An 18,421-nucleotide genomic window follows, 5' to 3' on the forward strand; every position below is an offset into this window, starting at 1 on the left:
TGGGGGTGAAGAATTGGCAGCAGGAAGGTGGGGACGAGAAGAAACTGAACCCCAGCCTGCGGTGGATACGGAAGAGAGAAGGAAGATGTGGACGTCTCTTTTACATTTATGTTAGAGAATGGAAAGGTTTAATGTGTTTATGTGCTGAGATGAACCAGCCAGTTGTGAGGGAGAGGCTGACACTGACAGGAGACTGGAAGTGACCGAGGGAGTGAGACCCCAGGTAGGAGGGTCAGATCCATGCCTCCGCACGGGGCGGCCAGCCACCTTTGCAGGGGATTTACCCCTTGAGTCAGAAGGAAATCCGAACAATAACTCGTTGAGATAAGAGAAAACGGATGGATGGTGGCGTCTGAAGTTTCTGTAGCAGTGTTGCTGGGCAGTTTGGCTTAACTTGAAGTGTTGAAACAGGAAAATAGGATTCGGAGGGACTACGGATACGAAGGAAAGCTCTCCTCACAGCCCAGATGGTACCAGCTTCCAAGCAGCAGTGGGGTCTCGAGGCTCAGGAGAAACCGCTCCATCTTCTCACCAGAAGGGGACACACGGAGCCTGAGCTTCTTACTAAAACCGTGCTGTACGGCCAGACTGTCATTCACGTGGGGCCGGACAGCCCCGTGACTCTCGGTGGATAATACGTCGCCCAGCGCTAGGTCGTGTTAGAGGGATTTGATGCATTGTTTTTGATGTTGACCTTGCATTGGATAAAGGTTACATGCATACATTATTACATAAATGTACATTCTTGTTCCAAAAATTCAGAAAATACAGACAAGCAGAGAAAGGGGAAGAAGTCACTCCTAGTCCTACTGCAGGAAGAGGACCACTGTCGAGACTTGGCGCTGTGAACCTACCTGCAAGATGACCCCCAGTAAGCCTTGCCTCCCAGCGTCCACGCCCGGGGGCAGCCCCTCCCACGCAAAACGAGGGTGAGCCCTTCGTGACCAGGAGGACGTGGCAAAGTGACCGTGCGGGACTGCCGAGGCCAGGCCATAAAAGACACAGCAGCTTCCACCCACCACGCGGCTCCCCCGCAGCGGCCCCACTGCCGATTTGGGCCAGCCACTTCTTTGCTGTGGGCGCTGTTCTGTGCATTGTAAGACGTCCAGTAGCAGCCCTGCCCCCGCCCACTAGGTGCCGGTACCACCTCTCGCTCAGTTCTAGGAATCAGAAGTGTCTCCAGACGTTGCTGACTGTCCTGGGGCCACCGACCTACATTCTTGACTTGCGAGCTCTGGGGGAAACCAGCCACCAAGCGTCGTGGAGGGGAGCTCACGGGGAGGGGCTGAGGCCCCCAGGCCGAAGGCTGGCACCTCTTGCTGTCCATTGTCAGGGGGCCACCTGGAGGTGGACCCAGCCACCAGATGACTGGGAGCCGGGCCGCAAATTGTTGGCAAAGTTCATGGGAGCCAGAACCGCCTGAACGGACTGCTCCCAGGTTCCTAACCCCGGGAAACCAGGAGAGGTGAAAGATAACGATTTTGTTTTAAAAGCCACTAAGTTTGGGGGTGACTTGCTTAGTTGATTTCTTCGTTTAGCAACCATTCTTGCTGTCTGAAGCCTGACTACGTTTTCTTTCCTCGAGCACATTTCCCAAGGGCCTGGCGCAAAGAGTGAATAATGACCAGTGTGATTGTTCCTCTGTTACCTAAAGTTACCGTGTGACACGAACTCATTCACAACATTTCAGGTCGAGAACGTGTTACAGCCCCAGCCCCTGAGGGGTGTGATGTCCGGGACGCTGTCCCCCACGCTCCAGTTTCCGTGAACTCAGCTCCTGCCTCCGAGTGGCGAGTGGTAACAGTTAGGAACGCGCCCCTCTGTGCCCGGCCAGGCCTAGAGAAGAATTCTGCACACACCTGAGGGTCTTGGTCCCTCACTCTTTTCAGGTCATCAGGTGAACTGAGGCGTGATCGCACCCCGTGAATTAGGCTAATTCCAACAGACTGCCCTTGGGTCTAGCCTACCTCCATGGGCTCACAGAAGATGTGACTGTCACTCGCTGTGTACAAAACCAGATCTGCCTGTGCTTCTGAAACAGGTGGGTGCGCTGCTCCTGCAGGAGGTGCCTGTTGGGGTGGGAAATTGAGCGCTGTGTTCCCGGAGCCAGGAGCCTGAGGCCCCGGGTGCTCTGCGCCCTGAGACTCTGTCCCAGGAGCGGAGGTCTTGTTTGTGTTGTTGTGTGCTTCACGTAGTATCGTCGTTTGACAATGGGTTAAACTCCCTGTATGTCCCTTTTCTAGGCTACAGTGGGCTTGGAAGGGTTGTGCAGCTTTGGCTTTTAATATTGTCAGCAGAAATGGACTATTCCACCTCTTACTACTGTCAACAAATATACATTATTCCATTTTTCACTACAGTCAACAGACACGTATATGATTCCATTAGCAAACCTGTCCGCTGACTTTAGAATTGCTAAATCCAGTTACCCAGTTCTAGAAATATGAATGTCCTGCCAGTGATTTTCCTAAAACGAAGTATCAGAGGAGAGAAAACTGGAAACTAGGGAGCCAAGAACTGTAGATTCTCATTTCCTTGCTTTGGTTTTGAAGTTCTACCAGCCAACAGATCATGGAGCATTTATTTGAGGAAAAAGAACAGAAGGAAAGAAAGAGGAAAAAGAAAACCATTTCGGCCCTAAAAGGCCAGGCACCATTTCTGCATGTTATTTTTAACTCTTCCTCTGATACATAAATATTTAACATGGTTATAATCCAAGTGTACATATACTTTATGTGTTATTTTTTCCATAAGATATTATATGGTTCTATGTTTCAAAATAGACCACATAATTATCATCTTTATGGCGGCATAGTACTCCATGGTCTTGAGGTGCCGCCATTTACTAAGCCACTTCCTTATGGCTGGACATCTGGTTTGTATGAGTCAGACTTTTAACGAGACATGACTTCCAAGAAGACCTAGAATATTGTCAACAGATGGTTCATGGAAGGGATTTTGCTATCACGGCACATGTATTGATTCTGTAGTAAATGAAATGTAATGAAGGATCGCTCACAAGCTGGTTGGATATGCGAGTATTACATATACAAACAGAATTTAAGGCAAACTAGAGAGAGAGAGGACATTCAACAGAAAGATGAAAGTTAGATGTAGGTGAGAGGGTAAAGGCCAAATACACATAGAAACAAAATGGAGCTGACTTCACTTAGAATGATGGTCTCCAGTTCCATCCATGTTGCTGCAAACGGCATGATTTTATTCCTTTTATTTTTTTTACATTTTTTTATTGAGTGATAGTCATTTTACAATGTTGTGTCAAATTCTAGTGTAGAGCACAATTTTTCAGTTATGCATGAACATATATATTTTCCTTGTCACATTTTTTTCTCTGTGAGCTACCACAAGATCTTGTGTATATTTCCCTGTGCTATACAGTATAATCTTGTTTATCTAGTCTGCATTTTAAAATCCCAGTCTGTCCCTTCCCCCCCACCCCCTTGTCCTACTCCGCCATCTTGCTTCTCTCTCTGATTTTATTCTTTTTCGTGGCTGAGTAGTTTCTAGTGTGCAGCACAGGGAACTATATTCAATATCTTATAATAACCTATAATGGAAAAGAATATGAAAAGGAATATATGTGTGTAAATGAATCACTGTGCTGTACACCAGAAATTAACACAACATGGAAAACCGACCACAAGTCAATTAAAAATAAATAAATAATTAAATTTAAAGATACAAAACAGAGCCAGATACATAATAAAGATATGTTAGTCACATTACTCATTGACATGTTAGAATTTTCATGGTCTAGGAGTTTCTCTACCTGAATCCTTGGTTCTATCTAATCTTGAAATATCGAGCATGGTTGCCAGGTTTTTAAATCCCTCACATGGCTAAATCCTTTCTCGGTTTCTCCCCAAGATTATTTTAACTCCATATTCCAAGATTAAAGCAACAGTTTTGAAGGTGAAAGGCAGGGATGGGAAGTGATGGAGTAAGGCACTGCCCCAGTTACATTAAAAAAAAAAACAAGAAAGTGAAAATGAATGTATGTACGTTCATGCATGACTGAAGCACTGTGCTGTGCGCCAGAAACAGACACGACATTGTAAACTGACTCTACCTCAATAAAAAAAACATAGAGGAATCCCAAGAGTGACTTTTGGCCTGCGGGATGGAGGAGGTCTAGGAAGGCACCCCAGGAGGAACAGGAAAGGTCTCTTCCTGCAGGCGCACCGTCGTTGGCAGAGTGAGGAGTCACACGCACTCCTGGATCAGACACACTCTATGGCTTCAGTCCTTGCCTTAGGTCTTAAGGGGCTGAAGCTGTCCTTTTAAAAGAACCAGAGTCTCATCCCTGCCCACACGGTTCCAAGTTGAGAAACGGGGCAAATTCTATGTCTCTGGAATATTTTAGCAGTTGGACTGACAAACTGGAAAATCATTCGCTTTGCTTTGGCCCTGAGAGGAACCAATGTTTCTTTGTTTTCCTTCCCTCCCTCAGAGTTGGTCCAGCTGTAACTTTGCACCAGCCTTGAAAATTCACCCGACCTGCTACCCAGTGGGAGGATCTGTCTGCTAGCAAATAACCTGGTAGACAAGTTTTTTACTCTGAGCCAGACCGCGGTGACTTGTGTGATGGAACAAAACCCAAGTCCTAGATCTGAGCAGGGTGACAGCCTGTCATCCGAAGTCCTTTTCAGCATCCGGTGGAGCATGTGTCTGCAGTGGGAAATGCACACTTCTTCCTTGGGCTTTATCTGCTCTGCTTAAATGGTCGTTACCTTCAACCCCTGTGTTGAGGAAGTGATGGAATTCTGTCACACAGATGAATATACTTAAGTACACACCAGTATCTTCTCGGTCACGTATCAGTAGTTATTTGAGTTATAAATCAGTAGACTGTTACATTATGAAGGTTTCTCAGAGAAAACTGACCACATTTTCTATTAACATACACATCATGATCCTATCATGATGACAAGTGTAAATTTGACCTAATTTCTGATTCACTGATGTATTCAACAGATATTGACTGTGTTCTGGGCCTGGGGAAACAGCAGGAAATCAGAGGACAAGGGCCCTGATCTCACAGGGAGTGGCTGTTCCGGATCAGAAGGTGGGTAATAAGCAAATAAGCAGAAAGATTATCACGATAATTGCATATCTTTGCATTAAAACATCTTCTAATAGAGATTTAACATTATTTCATCTGGTCTTTTCAAAAACCCTAGAAGGCAGGTAAAGAAGGCATTACCACATCCATCTTCAGGGTTATTTTGAAGTCGTCGCCAATGCACTGAAAACTAAGAACAGTACAAAGATCTCCTTTCCACCTGGATTTCCCACTTTTTAATACTAAGCGTGTAACGTTACTAATTACTAACGTGACTGCACTGCTCCATCACTTTCTCCGCCTCTCTCTGAGAGATGGATAGATGTCTTCCTGACTTCAGGCCCCATCGCCCCTGAATGCTCCCCACGTGCCTCCTACCGACGAGGACCGCCCCTCCACCCCGACCACGCGACTGCTCCGACCGGACGTGCACACGGCGCGGCCGCCCAACCCGCAGGCCCTGGGCCCGTCTCACCGCGGGCCTGGGCGGGGCCTCCCCCGCTTCCCCGCGGAGCCTGCCCCGCGGAGCGCACACCGCATCGGGCCGTCGGCCCATCAGGCCCCCTCCCTCCGGACCGCCTCCCCCGCTGTCCCTGCCTCTGCCGTCCTTGACTGTCTCTGCAAGGGCACAGGCCCTTCCTGCCTCGGGGCGCACCTGTCCCGCCGGCGGGGCCGCGACCGCATCGCCTGTCCAGCTGTGTCTGCCACTTCCCTCGAGCATCTGATTATTTTGTGGGGGTATTTTGCCAATATCCTGCTTCTCATCAAAACTCCCCCCACCGGTGACACACACGCACCAACTGCTACTTTTACTGTTGCCTGGCCTTAATTGCTTATTCCCAGGTTCCTTCCACGTCTCTCAGTTTGCCTTCCGCTGTAGGCGAGCTCTCCCCTCTCTTCATTTATCTCTTTACTTAGTTTTGTCAGCACGGACTCACGGACTCCTATCTCATGCACTGGGTTGGAATCCAATTACTTCTTTTGATGCTGAAATTATTCTAAAATCAGCCAGTGGGAGCCCCTTCCAGCCGGGTCTGTGTCTTTTCAACACGGTCCATCACTCTGGCCTGCTGCCTTGCTTTCCTACTCAAAAAGACGTTTCGGGCTCATCTTGTACTCCTCCTGCCCCAGCAGGGGAATCAGCCCCACTTCTCCCCCCGAGATCTGGGTGCTGGTTGTGCCACTCCTGCCGGGGTGTCACTGCTCCTCGGCCTGCTCAGCTGACAGAGGTTGGAAATACATGTAGGTCTGTCTGTGTGAGCACACATGTGTGTGCACAGGTACGTGTCCACATCACATAAATACACGTACACACACACAAACTCACACCCATAACAATTCCTACATCTAGTTCTTGCCTGTGGCCAGACACCACCCGTGTCTTGCTGCTGCTGTTTCCACCTTCCTCTTAATGCTTCCAAGCCCCAGGTACGCTCGGCTCGGCTCCCTCCTTGTCCGGGGGGATGCAGGTTTATGTAAACGGAGAATCAGAGCCACGCGCCTGGCCCCAGGAGAAGTCTATCCCCAAGATAGACCTTGGGAGAGCTGGTGTTAAGTATTAAAGTGTGTGTATTAAAGCTCATGCCTTCGTCTCGTGGGAGAGGCCAGCATGTTTGCAGAACCTGAGCTCTGCCTCCCTGGGACCCCTTCTCTGGCTCCTCTCAGATCCACATTTATTTAGTCAAAATAAAGCAAGGTCATCTGCGCCTTGTCACCTGCGCAGTGCTTCCCTCTCGTTGGGTGGGGGCCTTTGGCCTCTTCCCTGAGCAGAGAAGCTGCCGTGGCCGTGGGATTCCAGTGGGAGGCCGGACGTGGCAGGCGCACAGCAGCAGACGGCGGATGGACGTGTTTGTTCCAGCAACCACAGGGCTGTACTCATCTTCCCCGGCTGCCTGCTGCAAGGCCACCGACTCAGACTCATAGCTCACAGCTCCTGTGGTCAAGGCAGCGGGGTCCACAGGGTCTCCTCCAGCTGGAATCCCAGGTCTCCTCCCAAGCTCTTAGCTGCTGGTAGAACTGGGGTCCTTGTGACTGTATGAGGTGGCCCTAGAGGCCACCCCTTCCTGGCCACATGGGCTGTGCCACAATAAGCAGTGCTTCTGGGCTGACAGGAGAGCTGCTGCTTCAAATCTCTCTTCTCAGGAAGTGCTCTGTCAAAGGGCTCCCCTGATTAGGTCAGGCCCACCAGGATGATCTTCCCCTCAATGGCCTCAAAGTCAACTGATTAGGGACCTGAATTATGTGCGTGAAATCTCTTTATCTTTACCTTCTGGTCAACTTAATGACAGGAGTGAAATACTGTCCCATTTACAGGCCCAGGCCCCACTCGACAGGAGACAGGAATCAGGGGCCATCTTAGAATCCTGATTCCTTGAGTTAGACTTACCCCATTTTTTAAAATTTATTTTTATAATGGTGGTAAGATACACAGAACATAAAATGCATCCTTTTAAACCATTTTTAGATGTGCAGTGCATTCAGTGGCCTCCACATTACCATGCTACCATCGCTGGCACCCCCACTCCCACCCTCTTGTGCACCAGTGTTTCTCAAACCCAAGTGACAGCCAGGCAGGACTCGGTAAAATGGAAAGCTCTCCCCTCTCACTTCCAAGGCTCACGGCCTTACCAGAGCCCAGTGTCTCGCGCAAGTCAGCGCTGAGTGTGCATCTGGCCTGCTCTCTAGGGGACCTGTGTAGCCCGCCTGGGCTGGGACTGCAAACTCCACTGGTCCCCTTGCCGGACAGAATTCAAAGGCAGAGAGGAGTCAGGTGATGGGGACCAGACACGCTACCTGACCCCGCACTTTCCACCTCAGACGCGGCGCTGGCAGCAAAACTTCTCACGCAGTCAGCGGGACGGGACGAGGGCTCGATCTGGGAAAGGAACTGAGTCCAGAAGGAATGAGGAACTTTTTGTGCCTCAATTTCCAACCAACTAATGAGGTCAGCAAAGTCTACATTTATTTTTTTTTAAGTCACATGCCCCTGGTGTAGACAGAAGTAGCGTACTAGAAGAGTCTGGAATGTTTCTAGTGCTATGAGAATTCTGGCCTCAAGCTGCACAGTCAAGATAATTTTTCAGTTTCTTGGAAGCCTCCCCCCTCACAGATGTGTTGTTGTTGGGTGGGGTAATGAACGTGACTTTGATTCTGTTTCTGATTGAAGCCAAGAATCATGGGTGCAAACCTGCCTTCTATAGTCGGGGAGTCTTTGGCCCAGCCGTGTCCAAGACATGGGCAGATTCTGTCCCCTCTGTTTGAGCACGGGTGTTGTGTTTTGTGCACAGTCGACTTCTGCAGCTTAGTTCACGAGGCATAATTCCTTCCAGACACGACTGCTGGCTCAGATGACTGCCTCGTCCCCTATGTGGCTTCTGAGTTTCGCAAGCAGCAAACACAGTGTTCCTCTCGCCAGGCCTTCTGTGCATCCTGCTAACGTGGCAAAGAGCAAACTCATAATTTTCAGCTTGGATAAAGTGTTTCCAGAATAACGTCACGTGCTGTTCACATTCCAAACCCACATGCGTAGAAACTATAATCCCGTGTGGACGGCAAGCCTCATCTACATACGGAATAAGGGTGATCTTGCCGAATGGCACCTGCTTTTGAGATGCTCCCGCATCCGGAGGCCCATCCACGTGGGGCGCCCCGCTGGATACAGCGAAGTAGAAGCTCCGAGCTTCCCGCCCCGACACCCTGCCCGGTCTCCGTTTCCCAGCCCCCAGCAGAGCTGAGAAGAGAGCTTGAGGGGGCTGCTGTCTGGGCTGGTGACCACAGAGATGTGTGGATGAAAGTCATCAATAAACAATCAGTCATAAGAATAGAAAAGGGTTTTATCTGAGCCAAACTGAGGACCAGCCCGGAAGCTGCTTCCCAGATGACTCCGCAAAACTGCTCCGGAAAAGCAGGGTTTCCAGCCCAGTTTTATATCTTGCCAGAACAAAGAACACCACACAAGTCAGAAATATGTTTCTTCAAGGCTTGAAAAAACACACAGATCAGCCCGTCCACAGCGAACTCAGTGTGGCCTTGGCACCCGGGAAGGGGGTCTCGTCAGCAGAGGAGGACCAGCATGGGCGTCCCAGGAAGAGGGGTGTTCAATCTTTACTTTAAACATGGACACTCTTACTTCTAGTCAGTGGGCCCTTTTCTTTAGTAATTAAAGCAAATGGACAATGTATGTTTGATGGGCCACAAACAGGCTGTTCTAGTACACATCAAATTCGAGTTAACTCGTATATAAGCCATAATGGCTTGCCCAGACCTCAGTGTGTGCACATTTCTTTTATCAGATGCATGGAGCAGTGAGGAACCTGTGGGTGTGGGGTCTTCCTCAGGGACTGGGTTTTAAATAGTGAAACAGATACAAGTTCAAGGGCCTTCTCGCTTTTAAAAAGGGGCGGGGGTTAGTTATATTGCCATCGATAGTTTTAATGTACTTTAAGGTAAACGAAAATTCCATAAACAGAGAGAACTCTAACTACCAGCCCCTAAAGATTCGTGTGCAGCTGTTTCTACCTCCTCCAGAGTGGAGGGAATTCCAGGCCTGTGATGTCACCGCGTTAGCCAGATGGTTCTGAGGACACGGCTGTTCGGATGTGCAGACTTTCTGGTTGGACCATTTCCTCTGCGTGTCCCAAAGGCAGACAAGGAGGCCCAGTCACGGCAGCTTCAGCAAGCTGGGCTGACCCGGGACTGTGTGTCCACATGCGCGCGCGCGCACACACACACACACACGGCCATTCCTGCAGCACTGCCTGCCCGGCCTCCCTCGCTGAGAGCTCCGAGCCTCAGCCTTGCAGGGAAGCTCCCTCCCGGCCCCTACACGCTGGCTGGGAACCCGCTGGAGCATCCTTGTGTGCACGGCGCCCCAGCTCCTTCTCACTCTCCCACCCTCGCCTGGATCACTATTTCCTTCCTCGGTGGTCCCCCAGCTTCCACCTGACTCCTTCTCCCGGAGGCACCCAGGAGCTTGGCTCAGAGACGCTCAGCCTCACCTGTGTCCACATGTCATTTCAGAGTCCTGGGTCGCCCTCGCCCCTGCGCTCTCTGCATCTCCCGTCCCAGCTGGAGCAACGGGATGGTCTCCATGCTCCACAGATCTCCCCTGTACCCCCACATCGTGCTCCTCTGTCCCCTCAAGGTCTTGCAGACTCACCTTCCTTTCCTCCCCGTCACTGTCTCCATGCACGCCCTGGGCTCGCCATGGGTCTGATTCCAAAACTGGCGTCAGGGGCAGACCAAGCCTTGGGGAGGCAGGGAGTCCTGTCCAGCACCATTTAAATAACTGTAAGTTATGGCTGCAGGAAATGTGCAGAATATGAAAAGAGTTTACAATAGAATCAGCCAGAAATAACACTGTGAACTCCATTCCCATAGTAAGAGACACGGCAGGAAGACAGAGGTGACACACAACTGAATGTGGGGAGAAGGTGTAAATCAAGCTGTTTCCAGACAGGGACACAGCAAGTCCAGAACCAGCACAGCAAGTCCAGAACCAGGCGCAGCTTGGCCGTCAAGGAAATCCGTCCTGTGTGTCTCTAGCTCTGGCTCACACACCCCACCAAACCCCCTGCACTGATGCAACTCCACTGTCAGGGGTCCCCAGAATTCACCTGGGAATTCAGCCCCAGATTTATTTAGAGTGATATCATTTCCTTAGTGAGCACATGACATTTGATCTTGAAAAGACACAGAATTAAGTGTAAAAATGATGAAGATAAGCTGCACCTACTTTTGAAACACTGGGGTCAAGGAAAAGCTTGTGCATATTCGGTGTTTTCCCATTTGTTACGTGTAAGAGGCCTTTGTGTGCTGGTCACACACTCACAGCTCTCATTTAAACCACGTGGTTAAACAGTTGATTTAGATTATGATAGTATGTTGACATTTTAAGAGAATGTAAAATGCATCGTGTGTCCAGATTTTGTTTGTTATCTTTCCAGGAATATTTCTTAAGTGTTTGGCATGATCTGTTTGTTAATCAGACAATTAAGGAAATCAAATTATTACATGTGCAAACGCTGTTTAAAACGTCGTTTGGTTTTCTAAATAGGACAAAGATTAATCAAAGGCCCTCTCTTAAAAGTTATTAAATATTACCCAATTCATTGTTGAAAATTAGACTGGCAGGTTGAATGGCAGGAAAGGACACTGCCACTGCGTTAATTAAAGAACATTTACAATATTCACCAGTTTTAATTGTGGGTGCATTTCTGATGAGGCACTTTGGCAAGGGTCACATTTTCTTCCACTGAAAAGACCATTTCAGACACTAACAAGCATGTGCTCACAGAGAGGCAGAGAGTCTGGTCTGAGCTCAAGGGATGTGGCTGGTTAGCCTGTTGACCCTGAGCCTCTCAGCCTCTCAGCCTCTCTGAACCTCAGTTTCTTCATCTGCAAAATGACGTAAGAGCATCGCCACCGCTGCAGCCGATCGTGAGGACAGAAGGAAACCAGGTGGGCGAGGAGAGCCCCTGCCCGCCCCGCTACAGTGGGCACCATCACGGTCTCTTTCGGGAGGACTACAGTACAGTAAGTGCAATATTCTTTGCCTGGGCCACCACTTTCTCGGATTTTATCAGAAATTTATGCTGTAAGGAAAACTTCCTGGTGACCCTGTTAGAATGCAAGAAATAAATCACACGTCGGCTTGAAACCCAATTCCCCCCAACAGCTCCATCTCCATCAGGGGACCAGGACTGTGGGCCCCCAGTCCCGCCGCAGGCCGCCTCCTCGCCCTCTGGACTCCCCCCCCCCAACTGCTTCCCCCCGGCCCCGCTGCGCTGCGCGCGGACCTGCCTCGGTGGCGCCTGCCCCTCTGCCTGGGAGCGAGACGTGGATTCCATGTGGCTGCCCGCCGCCCGCTTTCAGGCCTCTGTTCACACAGCGCCTGAGCCCCCTTAAAACTGCACCCCACCCCTCCCGCCTGGGCACCCCACTGCCTTGTCTCTTTCTCCCAGAAGCCCACATCACAGTTAATCAGACCCCTGTGTGGGGACGCATCTGTCTATCCACATTCCCGACCAGAATGTGAACAAAAGCTGAGGCTTTGCTGATTCTGCGTGCTGTCGTGTTCCCCAGGAGTAACAAGGGTGGCGAAGCAGCGGAGGCCAGAACCCAGGGGAGGTGGGTTTTAAGCCCAGTTCTGAGACTCACCTGTTTGGTGACCTTGTACGAGCACTCCTGAGTCACTGCCCCCGTCCACACAGCAGGACAGTGACGCACCTCTGGGCCCCTCCCAGGGGCCCACAGCGTTCCCTGGGTGTAAGGGCATGGGTACTAGAAGGCGGAGCAGAAACGCCACAGGTTATTCTCACCAGCTGAGGACACTTAAAAGACTGCCTGCAGGCGCACTGTTGGAGATGTGTTGTTTTCCCTTATGCAACGAGATTGCTACATTGAGTGGACTCGCATCTCCAGCCTCGATGTTCAGCCCTGCGGCATGACGCGGGGAAAGACGGTCACTGCGAATTTTCTCAAAACTGGTGGAAACAGGGTCAACCTGCAGATTCTGAGATTTGTCAAGGAGGCCGTGTTAGCATCTTTGGAATTAGCCTCATTGTTCTGTGAAATGCCTGGAGTGCGTTCTCCTGGGGGTTTCTGAAAAATCATGTGAAGGGAAGGAACCTGATGAAGTTCATGATCCCCGATAGTTAACAATTATGGCCGCAGCGGTAGTGGAAAAGCTTAAGAGGTAGAAACGTGATTTCGTCACTGTTTGTCTTGGGTTGCTCAGTCTGCATTTTAGAAAACTCCTCGCGTGCAATTCAGAGATGCAGGTTTTTCCTCTTGCAAAGAAGAGGCCCAGGCCTGGCTGCAGTACCGGGTCAGCGTGAGACGTCACCTCGCGGCACTACAGAGTAAGGCCGACGGCTCCCCTGGCTGAGGCCGCAGGTTCCAACACAAGAGACTCAAACCAGTCACCGCGCCACCACCCCAAACACGGCGCTCAAGCTGGCTTAGGCCCTGGTTCCGTGCGGGGTGGGACAGCCCTGTACCCCGCTTCACGGGGACATAAAACAACGTGCAGGCGTCTACAGTGCTGCAAAGCAGGTGGCAGGCGGTGCAGGAGGGTGGACACGGAACCTCTTCGTGGCCCTCCTAATTGCTCTGCAGCAATTTGAGGACGAGTTTGGGAGCTAAGACAAGAGATGAGCGCCACCTTGTGCGAAGACCTGAGGGTCCTCCTGGTTTCGCGTCCCCCAGCCCCTCTTCCCAGTCCGGCATCTGCCAAGCCCACCCGCCTTCACCGTCGTCAGACTCAAACCACGGGAGCATCTATCTGACAACATCCTTTCAACTTTCCAAAATAATAATAATTTAACAGCTAAAAGCCCTGCTGGGGCCCCCCAAGGTGCTGTGTGCCTTACTCACCGTGACTCACCCCCCAGCTCCTTTGCTCACCCAGGCCTCCCCCACTTCCATCTCACCCCATGTGATTTCAGGCAAGAAGCACCTGTTAGGTACTAAATGCCGCGTAGACACTGGAGATGCCCACTGCCCAAGGCCGGGCCCGGCTCTGGGACCCCGTCTGGCAAGGAGTCAGGATAACAGACACAGGATAAACGCTGTGACTGCGGACAAAGACAGGGACAAATGAGTTGGGGAGGGAAGGGGGGCGGGCCTGGGGCTTCAGAGCAGCCGTGGCCGCTGCCAACGCCCCCAGTGTCCACCTCCCTCAGTGCCGCTGTCCAGGCTCCTCCGAGTTCCAGCTGGAGCCGCTGCGGTGGCCTCGCCGACGAAGCCCGTCCTCGGGGCCTCTGGCCTCCCTGGCAGGGCTGGCCTGGGTGTGGACACGCTGCTTTTCCTCTCAGACCGTCCAAGGCAAGGTTGGAATTTTCCAGTAGAAATGTTTACTAGGCAACTAAAGGAAAAAACAGAAGCAAAAAAAGGAAGCACAGAGGTATGTAAGAGAGCTTGCTGAGCGCAGCCGCAGCCGCCCGCACAGACGCCTAAAGTCCAGGGCTGCTTCCCCGCACACATCCCCTCTGCCTCCTTCGCCTTGCCGTGTCTCCGGGCTGCAAGGCCAGCGGGGGCAGGATGGGGCTCCCATGGCTCCCCGGCTGCTGAGATCTGCAGGACATCCCAGAAGCTGCTTCCTCAGCTCTGCTTGGGGAGACTCCGGGCATCACGTCCCAGCCTCCACTGCAGCCTCTGCGTCCTGGCCCCGAGAAATGGAAGCCCTTTCCTTCTCTCCCTCCTCCTCTCCCCCCTCCTCCTCTCCTCCCTCCACCTCTCCTCCCTCCTCCTCCCCCTCCCCCTCCTCGTCTCTCCCTCCTCTTCTTTCTTCTCCTTTAAGACTAATGAACATTTGAGTTACATCTGAGCTCAGTAAAGATTTATTCTGGTTACTCTGGGACAGAATCTGTAATCTAATTTTCTGCCTTTCTCAATCTCACCTTGAGATGGGATTAAATACCTCCCGCTTCTAGCCAGTTCATGGGGACAAGCACGTTTAGTCTGGGAAAACTGGAACTGCTGTGAAGCAACACCGAATTCTGGAAGTCAGTCTTGAGGTGGCGTTCATGTAGCAGACACAGAGGACAGACCTGGAGGTGGGGTGGGACTCTTCGTGTCCTGAGCGATCAGCAGGCCATGGAAACAAGGGTCCCCAGCCCTGGTTCTGGACGAGGCCTGAGTCCGCATCTCAGCTCTGCTAAGTACTCACCGGGCCCACCCAGAGCGAGGCTGCCAGCAGGCCGTGCGCTGGTGTCCCTGCTCACAGACCACAGGGAGAGACACAGTGAAGGCGCAGGGCGGAGCCTGGCCCAGGGCAGGTCCTTGGGGAAGGCCCAGCCCCACCAGTGCCAGGCGCCTGTGGCCTGGACTCTCACACACACCTCGGGACAACACTGAGGCCATCACTTAGCTCTGCCTGTTACACCTAAACGGATCAAGTTTTGAAAAAGAGGAACTTTCCTGAGGGCACGTTTCTAAGCAGCAGAGCTGGGCCTCGGACTCTAGTTGGTTAATTGCCAAGTCTTTTTTAAAAGACTTTTTTTTTTTGAGGCAAAACACATGTAAAGAAAAGTACTCAAATCGTCAGAGTGAGTCAGAATTCAGCTCAATGAATCTCCAGAAGATAAACACACCGTGTAACCAGCGGCGGGTCAAGAAACAGACCGTTCCCTGCACCCAGAGACCCCCAGCCCCCGGCCCCCAGCGCAGCATCAGCAGGTGCCCCTGGTTGGAGAAGCAGCCCCCAGGCAGGCTCGCCTCCCTGGGCTCCTCCCCCCGGCTCCTCGGTGCCGTCTCAGTTCTCTGATGTCCGAGACACAGAGCATGTCTGTCCTGCTTCTCTAGGAGGGCTGGTCGAAACCACCGCAGCTGCTGTTACCAGAAGCCAACGCCCAGACCGCCGAGCCACCTGCCCCACCTTAGAGGAGACGTCCATCTTCACCACCTCTAAGAGTGTGTTGAGAGCGGCACTGTGTCCCCCGGACTCACACGCTGAGGTCCTAACCCCCAGCACCCCCGAGCATGGCGGAACTCGGAGACGGGCTTTACAGCGGTGATCAAGGTAAGAGGAGGTCATACAGGTGGGCTCTGACCCTCGTACAGGAAGAGACGGTTCCGACACAGACACACACAGGGATGCCCGTGTGAGGACACGGGGAGAGGGCGGCATCTACAGGCCGAGGAGGGAGGCCTCTGGGGGAGCCCCCGTGACACCCTGACCTTGCACGTCCAGCCTCCAGAGCTGTGAGAACATCCGTGCCTGCAGTTTGACCCCCAGCCAGCTGGGCCCGCTCAGGGCTGAGGGCAGGACCCCGCCTCCCTTCAGCACGTGGGGGCAGGGGGCTCGTCAGAAGCAGGACGGGTGACCTGGAGCAGGTCCCCAGGCCCCCCTCACCCCAGTTTCTTGCCAGAGTCTTGTCTGCAGGTCTCAAAATGTGCCTTGTGCAAACTTGCTTATGTCATTCATTTTTAGATTAAAAAGACCCAGTACTGCAAGGAGGAAGCACTTGACTTTTCTCTCCGGCGGGCTGCGTTCCGGAAGCCCGCGCGGAGCCCGAGGCCGTGCGCTTGGTGGTTTCCCCCAGGGCCCTAGCGGGCTTGGCCGACCCTGGCTGCACCGCGCCGGACCCGTCGCTGGACTTGCCGACGTTCCCTGTGCATCTTTTATCTGAAAGGGAAACACCAGCGATGGCCTGCCCGCTACTTAGGAGGCTCGTGCAGCAGTTCTCACAGCCCTCGGTCACGGCGTCGCGCCTTCCGGCACCGTGCTCCCCCGACGGAGGGCATTAGCAGGCTTTACTGGGGTCACGGGAACGTTCTGGCCTCGTTCTGAAGTCTTCCGCTGCAGGTGGAGAGTGTCAGGTACCCTGGCCAGCTGTGGCTTCCTTCCTCCTTTCTGAAGAGGACTAAACGGGCCGGCTTAGTTAGGTCCACTGTCCTGTAAAATCACATCTGTTTTCTCTGCGGATTGTCGATGTGAAGTGTGAACCCAGCCTGGGGCCTGCGGGGCAGGGAACACCCATCCACCAGCCTGTGCTCCGTCGCAGCCCATTATACCCCATTATCCCTGCAGAGGCTCCGACTGCGTCTCGTTAACCCTGCTCGTTCCCCCTTGTGGTGCCAGCCACTCGCCTCCAGGGCGAGGCCACGCTTGGCTGGTTTCCAGCATTGAGTAACTGGTGCCCAGGTGCACATTGTCCAGGTTGGGGCGGGCGGTGTGAGGGGACAGATGCCCACATCTCTCCTGCTGCTGACGGGGACACAGTGGTGGCCTCAGGTGCCACATCCTGGGTGGCCCACAGGTTGGGCCCCTTCTCTGACACCCATTACTCATCCTCGTCACGCAGCGATTCAGTGACCTGATGGCTTCCAGGCCTACACCCGGCGCTGGGTCATGGGCCTGCACAAGTCCACGGCCTGGTGGGGAGGGAGGGAGGGCCAGGGAAGCCACTGACCCCAGAGCCGTGCCAGGACCCAGGAGTCCCCCTCGTGTGATCCCCTCAGGGCCCTGTCCCGTTAGGATGTTCTCGGTGTAGGTGACAGAAACCCACCGTCCATGGATCAGCGATGGGGAAAAGGAGTGTCTCATGCAACAAAGTTAGAAGAAAAAAGAAACACACACACAGAAACCTAACGTAGAAAATAAAGGTAAAATTTAAAATAAAAACACTGTGCTTCAATAAAAAGCATAAACAATGAATAGGAAGTAAATAAATATGACAATAGGGACAATAATGGTAAAAAATAAAATACAACCCAATAAAAGTAACTACCATATTGTATACCTGACAGGCCTTTCGGAGTGAGAGGAGCTGGATAACGTCCACACAGCTGCACGTCACTTCAGGGCTGCATGCACGGGAGGCATCGTTAACGTCACATCTCCAAGGCGCCCCTCGGGAAGATGTGACCGTCTGAGCATCAGGAAGAGTTAAGAGCAGCCGCGGACGGAAACACACCTCCATGTTCAGACCCGTCTGTCCCTCTGCCGCTCAGGCAGGACAGCGGCCACAGCAGCTGGCTGGCTGGGCGATGCTAGGAAACCAGCTTAGTATTTTGAAAACAGGAAAACAAGGGGAAAGAACGGAGCGTGCGCCTGGCCTTTCCTGTGTGAGCTGAACTGTGGTCATCAAACAGCCAGCGCAGAAGCACCGCAGGGAGCAGGCCGAAGAGAAGAGGGTCTAAGAAACGAGAAGATCTCCATCCCGCCAACTCTAGCGGCATAACCGAGGCGCTGCTCATGAACAGCCGGGCGTTCTGTGGTCCCAGCTGAGGCACACGGCACCGTCTGTGGAGGGGTCTTGACAGAAAAAAAAAAAACTGACCCCGAGCTCTGACCTCCAGAAGCCCAGAGGGCAGAGACACTTGCTAAAAGATAGCACGTGACTGCGGTGAGCAACACCCATGCCTACGGGACAAATAATTTGGTTTCTCCAACAAATATATTCCGAAGGGGAGGAAAAAAGAAAAGGAAAAATCAGAGATCTCAAGAGACTTGAGAGGAGCATCAATCCGCTGCAATGATTTGACCTTCTTTGGGTCCTGATTTGAGCAGATGTAAAAAATAAAGGAGACAATCTGCAAAATTTTAACAATGAATGGATATTTGATGCCAACAAGTAATTAATTATTTTAGGTGTGATGTTGATATAATGGTTTTTTAAAGAGTTTTACTATTTTAGAGAGCCACACTGAAGTACTTAGAGACAAAATTATGTGGTATCTGAGATTTGCTTCAAAATAACCCCGATGGAGTGTACAGATGAAAAAAGATTGGATATGCTTTGGTAATTAGGTTTTTTAAAGTTAATAATTGTTAAGCTGAATGATAAATACATGGTTTATTACACTATTTTTCTTCTTAATATTTGTGACAAT

The 18,421-nt window shown here is 51.9% G+C and overlaps 3 long non-coding RNA genes across 5 annotated transcripts; 2 read left to right on the forward strand and 1 right to left on the reverse strand.

Moving 5' to 3' along the window:
- Positions 1-7,879, forward strand: LOC116658167. Its single transcript, XR_004313364.1, has 3 exons — positions 1-2,041; positions 4,472-5,086; positions 5,202-7,879. It is a non-coding gene; the product is annotated as an uncharacterized LOC116658167 (long non-coding RNA).
- A 147-nt stretch (positions 7,880-8,026) lies between these two features.
- LOC116658164 lies at positions 8,027-17,462 on the reverse strand. 2 transcript variants are annotated; one of them, XR_004313351.1, is made up of 2 exons: positions 17,329-17,462; positions 8,027-16,960 (listed from the first exon to the last, which is right to left on the reverse strand). It is a non-coding gene; the product is annotated as an uncharacterized LOC116658164 (long non-coding RNA). The 2 variants fall into 2 exon arrangements; XR_004313352.1 differs by having other exon boundaries at positions 8,027-14,634; positions 17,329-17,460.
- Positions 13,886-18,132, forward strand: LOC116658165. Of its 2 annotated transcripts, none has more exons than XR_004313361.1 (4): positions 13,886-13,988; positions 15,389-15,605; positions 16,017-16,405; positions 17,336-18,132. It is a non-coding gene; the product is annotated as an uncharacterized LOC116658165 (long non-coding RNA). The 2 variants fall into 2 exon arrangements; XR_004313362.1 differs by lacking the exon at positions 13,886-13,988 and adding an exon at positions 15,172-15,262.
- The last annotated feature ends 289 nt before the right edge of the window (positions 18,133-18,421 follow it).

This window comes from Camelus ferus, chromosome 20, assembly GCF_009834535.1.
Source record: "Camelus ferus isolate YT-003-E chromosome 20, BCGSAC_Cfer_1.0, whole genome shotgun sequence".
In the NCBI taxonomy this organism is placed as follows: Eukaryota; Metazoa; Chordata; class Mammalia; order Artiodactyla; family Camelidae; genus Camelus; species Camelus ferus.